Source organism: Myxine glutinosa, chromosome 2 (assembly GCF_964187855.1).
Source record: "Myxine glutinosa chromosome 2, kmMyxGlut1.1, whole genome shotgun sequence".
NCBI classification, from domain to species: domain Eukaryota; kingdom Metazoa; phylum Chordata; class Myxini; order Myxiniformes; family Myxinidae; genus Myxine; species Myxine glutinosa.
The window spans coordinates 173,179,064-173,194,780 of record NC_136262.1 but is presented as its reverse complement, the minus strand read 5'-3'; the positions used below and the strand labels follow the sequence as shown (position 1 = coordinate 173,194,780).

At 45.1% G+C, this 15,717-nt stretch overlaps 1 protein-coding gene across 1 annotated transcript in view; it reads left to right on the top strand.

Moving 5' to 3' along the window:
* Positions 1 to 15,717, top strand: part of HTT (huntingtin) — a 778,980-nt gene that overhangs the window by 121,794 nt on the left and 641,469 nt on the right. The window lies entirely within an intron of this gene.

Here is a 15,717-nt window from a genome sequence, read left to right as displayed (position 1 = left end):
CCTGACCCAGCTATAAACTGGTGTGTCACAGGCAGGGTGATTTATCAATGTGTGTGCTGTCCCTCGGATGGATGCTAAATGGGTGTCCCGTCTCTCGGCATTAGCTGGTGGATGTTAAAGATCTCATGGTGTCCTTTGCGAAGAGTCGATGAGATATCACTGGAATCCTGAACAAATTACAAATTCCAGCTCTGACCTACTTTTTTTTTCTTTCTTTGTATACAGAGTCGAGGCTCGTGAAAGAGCTAACATTTATCAAACAAACAAATCAAACAAACAAGCAAACAAAGTATATAAAAAGGGGAGCGGTCGACAAGATGGGGAGAGAAGGGGAGGAAGCACACAAACACAACATTTGAGGGCAGGGACATCAGGAGATGTGTGGGAGGCAGAGGGCCTGGGGGGAGGCAGAATAGGTATAAAACGCAAGGACACCAAGGACTTACAGGAAAGAAGACAAAAGTCACCTCAAAAAAGTGGATTTGGGGTGAAATTAGCGGGGTAGAAAAGATCAAGGTTTTGGATTGGGGAAGATAATAGATTGTGGTGAACAGCCGTTTTAAAGACCTGGAGGGAGGAGTGGGATTGAAGAGAGTGAGGGAGTTTGTTCCAGAGGCGGGAGAAAAGAGGAATGAAGGAGTGAAGGTGAGCAGAGAGTCTTGATTTTGGCAGTTTAACCATAAGAGGGTTGCAGGCAGATCTTGTGCGACCTGTAGGAATATTTGTGGGACAGAGCACAGAGAGAGCTGGGGGTGCAAGGCCGGAGAGGAGTCGGTAGAAGACGGAAAGACCACCAACCTGCCTGCGGTGAGTAAGTGAAAGGCCCTCGGAGATAGCGTCATCGCGGGAGATTCCAGGTCAAATGTCAGGCCTTTGCCAGCCAGTTCGTGAAAGACTTGTGCCAAAAGCTTTGCCTGTCCTTTGTCTTCATCGCCATCTCCACCATCATAATCTTCATCATCATCATCATCATCATCAGATGGTGTCATCATCATCATCATCATCATCATCATCATATGGTGTCGTCATCATCATCATCATCATCATCATCATCATCATCATCATCATCATCAGATGGTGTCATCATATGTTCGTTTATTTATTCGTTCACTTGTTTATTAATTCATTTCATTCATCCATTGAACCATGTATTTAATTATTCATTCATTTATGCAGCCATTGATTCATTTTTATTCACTTGTTTATTTATAAATGCGGTTAATTAATTGATTAATTTATTTGATTGTTTGACTGATTAATTGGGCAATGTCACATTTGCCTGATCACTAGGGCGGTGGGGCCCAGAGGGGATGAAGGTTTAACTCAGATGGGAATGAAGCAGGGCAAGGAGTGCGGTAATCTTCATCCTGATGAAGCAGCACTTAAACGGAAGGAAGGAGCTCACCTCAAAGGAGAGAGATCTCAATGGGACGGCGCGGTTTTCACACAAGTGTTGCGGTTTTCACACAAGTGTTGCGGTTTTGGGCCTGGAGGTGCGAGGTAGAGAGGGTGGGAGACTCGGGATTGCCGTTCGGAGGGTGCAGGAACGGGTGACTGCGAGGCCATACCCACAAACTGCCACAATATAATTTTGAATTTAATTTAGCGATATCATCATTAGCCATGGTCATTAAAAACACCCCCCCAAAAAACAAGTCGCTTATGTTCAGCAAGAGGTCCAATTGAAGACTTGAGTGGAAGAAGTATTCTCTTTTTATTTAGTATATTCCATTTTTTGTATATTTTAGTATATTTAGTATATTTTTACACATCTGCCGGTGTGTGCCCCGGTTTAGAATAGGTACACCGTATCCCTGCGTGCCGTAAGAGGCGACTAAAGGGTTGGCGTCAGGAAGGGCATCCGACCATAAAAATATTGCCTCAAAAAGGGAACCATGATGATTATCATGGGGGCCCACAAGGCCAACCCCTGCTCTAGCAGGGAAAATGGCCTTAAAAAGGGAATTTTTATATATATTCCATTTACTCATGGCTACACATGGATTTCTTCGTCACAATTTTTGGGCAAAGTGAGTTTGAACCAGGAACCATATACACTACCGGTCAAAAGTTTTAGAACACCTCAATTTTTCCAGTTTTTATTGAAATTTACCCAGTTCAATGTCCAGTGAATAACCTGAAATGGTACAAAGGTAAGGAGTAAACTGCTTGAGGTTAAAAAAAAAAAAAGTTTTGGTGAGCAAAAACGGGGAAATAATGTAAATTGCACAGTTATATTGTAAAAAAAGGCCTTCTTCAGGGAACAAGTAATGGGTTAACAACTTACAGCTGTTCTGCAGCAATGTAAGTAAATTAAGCCTTGAAAGTTGATGCAAACAATTCCTACAGGTGTCCCAACCTCTGCTGACTACTTGATTACAAACCCCCTGTCTGTATAAAAGCAGTATTGGAACAGACTGTTATTACACCCTCTGAAGCATTATTTGGACAATATTGCACTGCAGGAAGTAGTATATTGGTATCATAATGGTGAGAAAAAGGCAATTAACAAAGGAAGACAGATAGACCATTGTAACCCTTAAAAGTGTAGGTCTTTCCTTTATAGAAATTGCAAAGAAAGCCATGGTGTCAGTAAGTACAGTTTCCTACACCATCAAAAGGCACTTGGAACCTGGAGGAAACTCTGACAGGAAGAGGTCTGGCAGACCCAAAGCCACAACAGAATCAGAAGACAAGTTTCTGAGAGTCAACAGCTTGCGTGATAGGCGGCTCACAGGACAACAGCTTCAAGCACAGCTTAACACTGGTCGAAGTAAGCAAGTCTCAGTTTCAACTGTGAAGAGAAGACTTCGAGCTGCAGGTTTGACAGGTCGAGTGGCAGTAAGAAAGCCATTGCTAAGATGTCAAAATATGAAAAAGAGGCTTGCCTGGGCCATGAAGCACCACCAGTGGACTACTGAAGACTGGAAGAAGGTCTTATGAACCGATGAATCAAAATTTGAAATCTTTGGTTCATCACGCAGGGTTTTTGTACGCCGTCGAGTAGGCAAAAGGATGGTTCCTTAGTGTGTGAGACCAACTGTCAAACATGGAGGAGGAAGCATGATGGTCTGGGGCTCTTTTGCTGGATCCAGAGTCGGCGACTTGCCCAGAGTGACTGGCACCCTACACCAAAAGGGCTACCACAGCATTTTGCAGCGCCATGCAATACCCTCTGGTATACGCCTAGTTGGTCAGGGGTTCATCCTACAGCAAGATAATGACCCTAAACACACCTCCAGGCTATGTCAAAACTACCTTCGAGGAAAAGGACAAGACGGTAGGCTTCAAATCATGGAATGGCCAGTACAGTCTCCAGACCATTGAGCTGGTTTGGGATGAACTGGACAGAAGGGTGAAAGCAAAGCAACCTACAAGTGTAACACATTTGCAACATCGTCTGTTTGCCGTCTGTTTGCCGTGTCGCGAGCAAGGCCTTTGCCGCATCGCGAACGATTTGAAATCGAAGTTAAGTGATTGTTCCCATTTGTATTTTCGTTAAAACTGTATTTATTTATGGTGTTGTACGTATATTGTGTCCCGACGAAGATTTTTCGGTGCAAATCTTTCATACCTGTATTGAAAATCGTGTTAATTCGTGTCGTGTCTTGAGGCCTTGTACAGTGTACACTGTACAACCTTGAGGCTTTGTTTTTCTCTCAGCGGTCCGTCGTTTATGATCCAATAACTTTCGTTCTCTGTATTCCCAGGCTTTTCACCCATCACATCATCTTTCAGCCTACTTCCTTGGGTAAATCTAAACTCAAAAAAAACAACAAAAAAAAAAACATTTCCTTCTCTGTTCTCATTCGTTTATTCATTCTTATTCGTTCGTTCGTTCTTCGACCACGTGTTTCTCCCCCATTTCCCCAGATAGTTACCTTCGCAAAAGCGGAAGGTTATGTTTTGATCGCTGTGTATTTATTTGTATGTCTGTGTGTGTGTGTGTGTGTATATGTTATTCGCATAACTCAAAAAGTATTCAACCGAATTGCATGAAATTTGGTGGGATGATTGGTTATTATACGGGACACATTTGATTAGATTTTGGGAGCAATCGGGTCAAAGGTCAAGGTCAAGGTCACGAAAAGGTCAAAATCGTATTTTTACCATAGCGCGGTCAATTTTTATCCAATTGGCATGCAACTAATGCCAAAATGTTCAGAATTCAATGCCCGATCTTGTGATATACGACATGACCCAGTGAAGACATTACCCTTGTTAGCGGTTGGGGGTCAAAAGTCAGGGGGGTCACGACCTTGCAAAATGTGCGTTTTTTGTCATAACTCGGTCAATTCTTATCCGATTTGCATGAAATCAGCACCAAACTGTTCACTGTTCTGTTCCCTACACTCCCATGCCAAGTACAGAACAGTAGCTGCGGCGAAGGTATGCGCTCTACCGAGTGCCCGTTCTAGTTTTCACTGTTATTAACCTTCAATGTTTACACTTTCCCCTCAAGTTATGTATTCCGTCATATTTTATAACACCTTTTTCTTCTTCTTCTTTAAAAGGCTGCTTTCGACTTGCTTACCAAATCAATTCATCCCCAAAAAAATATCCATCTCCTATAGTGCCTTTTTTCTACATTCCCTAAACTCTCCTGCACTCCATCCTCCATCCAGCATCCTTAAACGTATTTTTAACTCGAAGGTCACAAGAAACTCATTTTGCAATAAATGTTCGTTTCCCATAAATCGTACACTTTCTAAAATCCAATCTCACCCCTCCCCTCCAAATCTTCCCCATAACCCCTCCCCTCCAAATCTTCCCCATCACCCCTCCCCTCCAAATCTTCCCCATCACCCATCCCTTTCAAATCTCCCCCCTTGCCCCCTCCCTCCTAAACTACCCCCTCACCCCTCCCCGCCAAGACGCCCCCTCGCCCCTCCCCTCCTAGACTCCTCCCTCACCCCTCCCCTCCAAATCTCCCACATATCCCATCCCTTTCAAATCCCTCCCCATTGTCCCTTCCCTCCCAAACTCCCCCCTCACCCCTCCCCTTCAAATCTCCCCACCCTCATTGCTTCTCAATTTCCCCCCTCTCACTCCCCCTCCTCAAAGCGTCCTCCCCGCTTCTTCCCCCTTCCAACTCTCACCTCCATCTCCCCCAACCTTCTGCCTCGCTCTTCCCCCTCCTCAAATAACACCTCATTGTGCCACACCCAATCACCATCAAACCTTTTGTCCGCCCCATCCTTCCCTTTCTCCGAGCTATTCTGAAATCTCTGACACACCTTCAACAGCTCTCCCTACCTCTTCCACCTCTTCCACATCTTACCCTACCCCTCCTCCCCCCTGTTCTGTATCTGATGCTCCCCCTTCCTCTTCATTAACGGTATGGACCTCAAACATCCGGGGCCTTCGTTCAAACTTAACTGATCTCTCCATACAGGTTGCTTCTGTCAAACCAGACGTGATCTGCTTAACAGAAACTTTCCTCCTTTATGATGTCTCTGATTCCTTAGTATCTCTCCCGGGCTACTCCCTCCTCCAGTATGATAGACCTGAGCCTCGTCCTGGAGGCGGGGTTGATATCTTTATCAAAAACTCTCTTCCTCACTCGCCCTGCACTGCACTCTCTCCACCTCACCCCCAGGAATACCTCTGGCTACGGCTTCCCCTTCGCTCCCACCTCTTGTTCATATGTGTGTTGTACCGTCCACCAAACAGTGATGACTCCATCTACATCTCGCTGTCTGATAATATGGACCAACTTCTATCTACTCATCCCAACTCTCTCTTCCTCATATGTGGTGATTTCAACTGTCATCATGCCAGTTGGCTGGGTGTGGGTACCTCTCTCACCAGCCATGGCTCCTCAGCAAAGGACTTCTGCGACTCACTGGGACTGACACAATCTGTCAATTTCCCGACCCGGATCTCAGTCAACGGAACATCTTCTCTTCTGGACTTGGTTATGACTAACTTCCCTGAAAATGTCTGCTGCTCTTCTTCTGCTCCAATCGGATCATCTGATCATGTCCTTGTTAAAGTGGACATCTCTCTGACCATCCTCAGGGAGCCTGCTCAGTGTCGACGAGTCTGGCATTTCACTCAGGCCAACTGGCACGGTCTTCAAGCAGCCATCAATCATCTGGACTGGTCTCCCATCTCTACCACCTCTGACATCAACTCATCCTGGGAATTCTTCCAAAGTAAATTGCTCTCTCTCATGCACAGATTTATCCCATCTCGTCTTCAGTTGTCATACCCTTCCTCCCGTCCATGGTACACGGAATCTTGTGGTGAGGCTGTTGCCCAGAAACAACTTGCCTTCGTCTCCTGGAAAGCAAATCCAACGGAAGGAAATCTCATTTCCTTTCACAAAGCCCGAAACAAGTGTGTGTCCACCCTCAGGAGAGCCAGGAAACAATATCTCTCCGTTCTCAAGACCGAACTCTCTTATCTGTCTCCCTCTTCCAAATCCTGGTGGCGTCTGGTCAAATCCGTTTCTGGTGTTTGTTCCCCCTCCATCCCCTCCCTTACCTCAAACGGCTACACAGCTGACTCCGCACGTGAAAAAGCTGAATGCCTCAACTCTGTGTTTGCCTCAAAATCTTGTGTCCCAAACCCATCCCTCTCTGTACCCACCATACCCAGTCGTACCCTGCTGCTCCTGGACTCCGTGTCCTTTCCTCCTGACAAGGTGGAAAAGTTTCTGTCAACCCTCGACTCTGATTCTGCAACTGGACCCGACGGCATCAGCCCACGGGTCCTAAAATCCTGCTCTGCCGCTCTATCTCACCCTCTCTCTGTTCTCTTCACCCTCTCTTTTGCTCAAGGTCAACTGCCATCTGCTTGGAAATCAGCCAACATCACCGCTTTGCACAAAAAAGGTGCAAAAACAGATCCTAGCAACTACAGACCAATCAGCCTTCTCCCAATTATCAGCAAAGTCATGGAATCCATCATTGCTTCGGATATGAAATCTTTCCTCTTCTCCAATGGCTTGATCTCTGATCATCAATTTGGTTTCAGACCAGGTCACTCTACTCTGGACATGCTGCTTCTGCTGTCTCAACAATGGATGGAGGTCCTCAATGCCAAACAGGAAATTAGAGCTGTCTCCCTCGACATATCACGTGCCTTCGACACGGTCTGGCACCCCGCTCTGCTCACCAAACTCTCCTCCTTTGGTATCCATGGAAATCTCCACGCATGGCTGGCGGACCTCCTCTCTAGTCGTCGTCAACGTGTGGCCCTGAATGGGTTTCTCTCATCTCCTCTTCCTGTTCAGGCTGGAGTTCCCCAAGGCAGTGTTCTGGGCCCCGTGCTTTTTCTGGTATTCATCAATGATCTCTCTGACTCTCTTGAAAATCCTCTCTATCTCTTTGCTGATGACTCCACTCTCTGCCGCTCCATTCCTCTTCCCTCAGATCGGCAGTCTGCAGCCTCCTCACTCTCTGAAGACCTGGACAAAATCACAGACTGGTCAAACAAGTGGAACATGTCTTTCAATCCTGACAAATCTCACACTCTTACTATGTCTCTCCGAAAAGATCGACTGGACAACCCTCCCATCTACTTTCTCAACAATCCTCTCCAAGAAGTTCTGTCGCTCAAGCTTTTGGGTCTCACTATCTCCCATGATCTTTCTTGGGAAAACCACATTTCCAAGCTGGCCTCCAAAGCCAGTCGCCGACTGGGCATCCTCCGTCGTGCGAAGTCCTTCCTCGGCACACCTGAGCTCCTCACCACATACAAGGCTTTCATCCGCAGTTCAATGGAATACTGTTCTCCCCTATGGGCCGGTGCTCCTGCCTCACACCTAGCTCGGCTTCACGCTGTTGAAACCAAAGCTTTCAGAATTATTGGAATCTCCCGCGATGAAGCTATCTCTGAGGGCCTTTCACTCACTCACCGCAGGCAGGTAGGTGGTCTTTCTGTCTTCTACCGACTCCTCTCCGGCCTTGCACCCCCAGCTCTCTCTGTGCTCTGTCCCCCAAATATTCCTACAGGTCGCACAAGATCTGCCAGCAACCCTCTGATGGTTAAACTGCCGAAATCTCGGCTCTCTGCTCACCTTCACTCTTTCATTCCTCTTTTCTCCCGCCTCTGGAACAAACTCCCTCACTCCCTTCAATCCCACTCCTCCCTCCAGGTCTTTAAAACAGCTGTTCACCACCATCTCTTATCTTCCCCCATCCAAAACCTTGATCTTTTCTACCCCCGCTAATTCATCCCAGATCCACCTTGTTTGAAATTCCAACTTCTTTCCTGGAAGTCCTGGCAGTGTCCATATGTTTTATACCTCCCCCACCGCCCCCTTCCCATGCCCCCCCCCCCAAAGCCCTCGCCCTCTCTCAGATCTCTCGATGTCTCCATGTCTCTCGGTCCCTGCTCTCAAATGTTGTGTTTGTGTCCTTCCCCCTCTCTCCCCATCTTGTCTACCGCTCCCGATGTTATATGTTTTATGTGTCGGTTTGTCTTTCTGTGTGATTAATGTTCGCTCTTTCACGAGCCTCGATCTTGTATACAAAAAACAAAAAACAAAAAACAAAAAAACAGTGTTAGGACGAACTTCCCGAACAATATTTGATTTCCATTGTAGAAGGAATGCCATGAGTGTGTTCGGCGGTTATATATGCAAAAGGTGGCTATTTTGCTGTCAAAAATTTTAATTTAATTTTGTTAAACAAAATTATTCTTTGATTTATTTTTTATCTCCAATTGCTTATTTGTCCTATGCTTAATTTCAGAGTACATTGAGACAATAAACTGCGTAAATTTCAATGAAAGTGGAAAAATTGAGGTGTTCTAAAACTTTTGACTGGTAGTGTGCAGTATGGTAACAATCCACGTGTTATAATTTTGCATCGTTATTTTGTGACTTCAGTACTTTGTTCACTCGGGTCTTCAATTTGGTCTGTTCAATTTGAAAAGAGTCCGACTCACATCAGTATAGGAGTAGACAAGGACTACCGTGGCAAAAAAAATAAATTCTCAAGCCAAAAGGGGGAATGAAAACGATGTGGCCAGAAACATTAAACACAACAGCAAGGCAAGTGTATAAGGGGTAAACAAAAGGTTAAGCCAAGTCTGGGCTCCTTAAGGAATAGCACAGGAGACTTGTTGGATTATGAAGGTGAGATGGCAGGATTATGAAATATATTTTTTTCCTTCTACATTTACATAAGAACAGTCAGGGGAATTTCCAATAGCTGAAGAAGTGGCGGAAGTAAAGGAACAGCTAGGAAAGCCAAGAATAGATACATTTCCAGGGCCAGATATTATGCACTCGAGAGTATGGAGGGAGCTGGCAGATCAGACAAGTGAGATGTTCTGGGATATCTTTCATAGCTAATTGGAGTCGGGACAGGTATTGGAGGTTTGGAGAGTAGCAAATGTAACATCACTATTTAAGAAAGGATCCAGAGAAGAATTGGAGAACTATAGACCTGTTAGTTTGACTTAAATTGTCGGGAAGTTGTTGGAATCTTTAATAAAGATACAGATTGGGAACCATTTTAATATTTTCAAACTATTTCAACCACCTGTCCACTGAAAGTTATCAATCCCCTCCCCCAACTACAAGTCCTCAACCTCCCCTTCCCAACCCTAATGCATCAATCCCCTCTCCTCTTCAAGCCTTCAAACTCCCTCCCCACCTGTCATGGTCACCTGTCCAACTTTCAATCTTGCATGATATGTGGAAAATATATATTTACATGGATGGAAGTCCTGCATTGGAGACTGCCATATAGTTATTTTGGCGGTGTATAAGGTAACAGACTGCTGCCTTGATCGCTGAGGCCTATCTGCACAACGCGTATTGGCATCCTTTTAACTGTCACCTTGCTCATTTTACAATGAAGGGGAAACTGATAGAGGGAGGGCATGGCAATTGTGAATATGACAGCTCTGAAGATGTATTTTTTTGACTTAGCATAGCCGTAAACCCCAACATGGTGACCATATGATTGTTTTCTTGAAGTGGAAATTGTGGGTGGAGTCAGGCGAACTGTCCAACCAATGGGTGGAACCGACAGTCTCATGAACAAGCGTACTAGTACCGACTGGTATTATTGTCCCCCGTTGCACCGCGGAGCGAAAGGGGGACTATGGTTTTCCCCTCCGTCTGTGTGTGCATGCCTGCGTCCGTGCGTGCGTGCGTAAGCGAAGGACCGAATTCTAATCTGGTGTGTGGGTGCATCTAGGCATAAGGAAGAACGCTATTGAAAATTGGGTCGCCACGTCAAAATCCAAGATGGCCGCCGCCATGTATGTCTGAACATTGTGAGCGGAATATCTTGAAAAATAAGCGAAGTACCAACGTCTAATCTGGTGTGTGGGTGTATCTAGGCATAAGGAAGAATGCTATTGAAAATTGGGTCACCACGTCAAAATCCAAGATGGCCACCACCATATATATGGCTGAATCTTGTGAGCGAAATATCTTGAAAAATAAACGAACTACTAACTTCTAATCTGGTGTGTGGGCGTATCTACGCATAAGGGAGAACGCTATTGAAAATTGGCTCGCCACGTCAAAATCCAAGATGGCCGCCTTGCGTCTTCCACTTTGTCAACTCATCACTTCACCGACGGGGGACCTAGGCGTAACGCTTGTTATTACTAAGACTGCGAGTACCCGCCCAACGGGCGATCTTGTTCCAAGCGGGTACTCAAATCGACCTTCTAGGGTTTTTTTCCCGGCACTTTGTGATTGGCAAATAAAAAAATATTTCCTTCAAATTAGACCGTGATTAATGATTGCCAATGGTTTTTCAGAAAAGGAAATTGCGTTTGGGTTCCCCTTTAAGGGTCTTTTGGGTCTTTTGGGTCTTCAGGGTCTTTTTAGTCTTTTGGGTCTTTTCGGTTTTTGGGGTCTTTTCATTCTTTGGAGTTTTTTGGGACTTTAAGGATCTTTGGGGTCTTTTCAGTCTTTGGGGTCTTTTCAGTCTTTGGGGTCTTTTTGGTCTTTTGGTCTTCAGGGTATTTAAGGGTCTTTGGGGTCTTTTGGTTCTCTTGGGTCTTTAAGGGTCTTTGGAGTATTTTGGATTTTCAGGGTATTCAGGGTCTTTTGGGTCCTCTGGGCTGTTTGGGTCTTCAGTGTCTTTAAGGGTCTTCAGTGTTTTTAATGGTCTTCAGTGTCTTTAAGGGTCTTTTGGGTCTTCAGAGTATTTTGGTTATCTTGGGTCTTCGGGCTATTTAAGGGTCTTTTGGGTCTTCGTGGTCTTTGTGGTCTTCGTGGTCTTTTGGGTCTTCGTGGTCTTTTGGGTCTTCGTGGTCTTTTGGGTCTTCAGGGTCTTTTGGTTCTCTTGGGTCTTCGGGGTCTTTAAGGGTCTTGGGACTCTTCTGGGCCTTTGGGGTTGTTAAGGGTCTTTGGGATATTTTAGGTATTTTGGGTCTTCTGGGTTTTCTGTGTCTTTTGGGTCTTTTGGGTCTTCTGGGTCTTCTGGGTCTTTTGGGTCTTCTGGGTCTTTTTGGTCTTCTGGGTCTTTTGGGTCTTTAGGGTATTTTTAGTCTTTGGGTCTTTGAGTCTTTTTGGCGTCAGGAAGGGCATCCGGCCATAAAAACATTCCCTCAAACAGGGAACCATGAGCTCATGGGGCCTGCAAGGCCAACCCCCGCTCTAGCGGGGAAAATGGCCTTAAAACGATCATTTATTCATTCATTCATCCATTGGGTCTTTTTAGTTTTTCTTTTGGATATTTGGGATCTATTGGGTCTTCTGGTTGCTTTTAGTTTTTTTTTGGGTCTTTTGGTTCCTCTGGGTCCTCTGGGTCCTCTGGGTATTTTGGGTCTTCTGGATACTTTAGGTTAAGTATTTCAGGTTACATTTGTGGGTGGAGTCATTTCAGCTGTCCAATCAATGAGTGAAGTGCGGACATACATACATACATACATACATACATACATACATAGTCATACATACATACATACATGCATACATACATGCATACATGCATACATGCATACATGCATACATGCATACATACGTACACGTACATACAAACACTTGCTCCATTATATAAGATTTACATAAATTATTCAGACAGTGAGGTTGAGAGTGGGCTTTCTAAGTTTGCAGATGACGCGCAGCTTGGGGGTAATGTTACGGATTCGTCACCTCCGTCTTTGTGGTTGCCATCCACTTGAAGCATTTTTAGTTTGATGTACTATTATTGTTACAGTTTCGGTGTGAAATGGAGATAACTGTTTTCAAAGGTAAAATTAGTGTTTCAAAAGAAAAACGAAATGGATCGGGAGAAACTGGAAGAGGAGGAAGAAGAGGAAGGAGCGGTTCGAGTGAGATCAGGAAAGGAAGGCCTATCTGCTTCGAGGTGTTGAGCGGACGCTGTTGGACATTGGTCAGGAACGAATATTGGTTTCCCCGGGAAAGGGATTCCTGTGACAGTGTCGTTATTGCTGTGGCAAATAAACCTGCGAGACGGGTTTTGCTGTTGGTTCTGACAGTGAATCATCATTGAAGCGCAGGTACGCCTCCATTACGGGCCCGTCCGCCATTTCACCTCGCACCAGCCATTTCACCTCGCACCAGCCGTTAGCCTGGTTCTCGTGTGTGTTGTGGATTTCGCTTGGGAATTCGCGGTTCTCCGCTTGGGAGCCGCTGCTCGTTCATGTCAGCGTCATTGTCTGGTGAACCGAAGGTGTGAATTCCCAGTCGCCTTTTGGGTGAACCTTTACCTGACCGACGTCGGCCCGACCTCTCACCCAGCGGCTCTTCTGCAGCGTCGACTGTCAGCCGTCCTGGGTTCAGGTCTCAGTACGACCTTTTTTTCTTGTGATCACCGGAGCGTGGATCGACTTTGGCCTGGTGTCGTGACAGTGACTTTGGGGGTGTTACAGTTCGCTCACGTGGAGTACCGTGAGTTATTGAGTTAAGAAGCTGGTGGTACCATCATAGGAATTATATGGTGTTTGCTGTGCAATTGAGGTTTTCTTGTACTTGCGCAAGTTATTATTATTGTGTGATATTAATACAATACTTGGGTTTTTGTATCGATTGATTGGTGTGGTTTCACCATTGGTCATTGGCACACATAATAGCACATCTTTCTGCCGTGACTCCTTTCGGGGCTCGGAGGTACACCGTGACCGGGGTTTGGGGAGGAGCACGCAACAGTAAGGTAGACAGCAAACGGGCTGGGTAAGGGGAGAGTAGGGTGTCCTTGAGGGATCAGATTCATGAAAGTCTGTACATTTTGATGGACTGGGCAAAAGCTTGGTTTGGGAAGAATATTTAAAATAGAGATTAGGCCCCATAAATAAAGTATTATCTTATCACCCTATCCAGGCTGGAGAAGTGATGAGGGAGGGCGGTTTTTTATTTTATTTTATTTTTTTGCACACACAAGGGATCGAACAGTCATTGTGGTAACTGCGCATGCGCATAATGTAAAAACTATCGATCCGATGACTTCCGGAGTGCGAAAGGAATCGTTCGTTGTTATTCAGAAGGAATCGTCCGCTTTTCGAGCAAAAAAAGACCGAAAAGAAGAATCGAAAAAAATAAATAAATAAATCGGAATTCTACCAAAAGTGATACGTGCGAGGGTGATAAGATAATACTTTTTTATGGGGCCTTACACGATTCGAAGGGCAATCTTGGAGTGTGTCTTACAGGAGAAGGATCTGGCGGTGGTAATAGGTACGGGGTGGGGTAAGCAGACAGGGCAGTGCTAGGGAGGTAACTCTCGCTTAAGTTAATCGGGTTACATACGGTATAGGATGTCTTGCATTTGTTGGGGGATAACATATAAATCGAAAGAGGTAGTGTTACCTATGTGGAGGAATTTAGTGAGGGCTCATCTGGAATATGGGCCTAATAGCCTCCTTTTGTGTTTAAGTTCCTTGTATTTCTATGTATAATATTTTAAGAGGAACCTGGGAGACACTCATTGCCTCGCAGAAAGCGCCTCTATACATCTCCAGTGAGAGAATGAATGCATCAGACAAGCACCAATACCTGTTGATTGTTCCGGCACATTAAGTTCACCAGTCCTTTAAAAATGGCTGATCCCCATCGTGTGCATAACTGACGTATCAAACAAACTATATGGAGAATTTTCCTTGCATTTTTGGCCGAAGTGATCTGTTCAGGATGTCATGATGTTGCTCAATAATTCGATCTTGGGTGCATGATGTGTCCATCTGCAGCAATTTCTTTATTTGCCGGTTTGTTTTGGAAATTGAGAATTTGCTCTCTGTCCTCACCTGTAACTCAGTGGATATTCAAACATGATTTTGAGATTCCCTCAACATTTAATCTTGTTACCTGGAAGTTGTAAATTTGAGTTTGGCTGCTAGTTGCACTGAATACAACAATAGGTGTGTATACCCTGTGGGTGTGGGATCTGGCATGAGGTGATGCTGCACAGCCATATTATTGCCACAAGCCCTACGGGCGGGGCTTCAATTGGGAAGCCCAAATGAAAAGGCAAAATATCAGAAGGCTTTTTTAAATTTTAAACGATTCATAATAAATATCCGTTGAATCATATCACACGCAAATCATCAAAATCTAAACAGTACATGGCGCCCATTTTGAAAAAAGATTGAATTCTGCAAAACTGAAGCGGCCGCTACACGTCTTTCTCAGTCGCACGTTTATGTGTGAAGAGTGCGCGCCGAAGCTGTAACACGGAAACGGTCGCTACACCTGTTTCTCAGTCGCTTTGCACATGCTGCCATGTTACTTCGGAGCCGCACGTTTATATAGGAAGAGTTCGTCAGGAGTCAATCTACTCTCTCCTGGTACGTAGAATAAACAGTATTTGTAGAATTTCAACAAAAGCCCACATGACTGTTCATATCGGTAAATATTATTCCATTGTGTTTGGAAAAACTGGAAAATTGGAAAACTTTGAAAAATTGGAAAAACAATATAGCCTATTTTACTCCCAGGGGTCCCAGGAATACCCACCCAAAATATTGTTGCGATCGGTTCAGCCGTTTTTGCGGTACCTTCAAACGGACAGACGGACATTTGGTGATGCTGCGCAGCCATATTATTGCCCTGTAAGAATTCATGAATGAATTAATGAATGATCGTTTTTTTTAAAGGCAATTTTTCGCTAGAGCGGGGGTTAGCCTTGCGGGCCCCATGACAATCATGGTTTCCTGTTTGAGGCAATGTTTTATGGCCGGATGCCCTTCCTGACGCCAACCCTGAGTTGCCTCTTACGATGCGCAGGGAGACGGTGTACCTATTCTAAACCGGGGCACACACTGGCACATTCATCCCAGCAAGCTGGTACTCAATTTGCTGACCTCAGAAGGATGACAGGCTGAGTCAACCCCCTGGCGTTAATTCAGCGATCGATCGGGATTCGAACCCAGGATCCGAGGATCCCAAGCCAGCACCCTAACCGCTAAGTCAACTCCAGGCTTTTGTAAGAATTCATGCAACAGAGATATTGAGAGGGCACAACATATCTTGATGAAAATGAATTGTTTGCCAATTGTCGAACTGTATAGAGCTCCCAATTCACTTTTGGTTGACAACTTTATGAAGAACAAGCAGGTTTCCTGATCTGCTCTTCACGCTCGCTCACCTCGGTTCAGCCCTGCTTTTCCCATAGGCGTCTCTTTGGGTAAGTGCAGTTCGGTGTCAATTTATCTCCACAAATAGTTATTCACTGACGGTTTTACATTTATTGAACCCCGAGTTTTACCTTGCCACTCGCCCATGATCCATTGCCATCTTAGGATGCATCAAATTCATTCAATCAATTTCCAGCTTGCTAA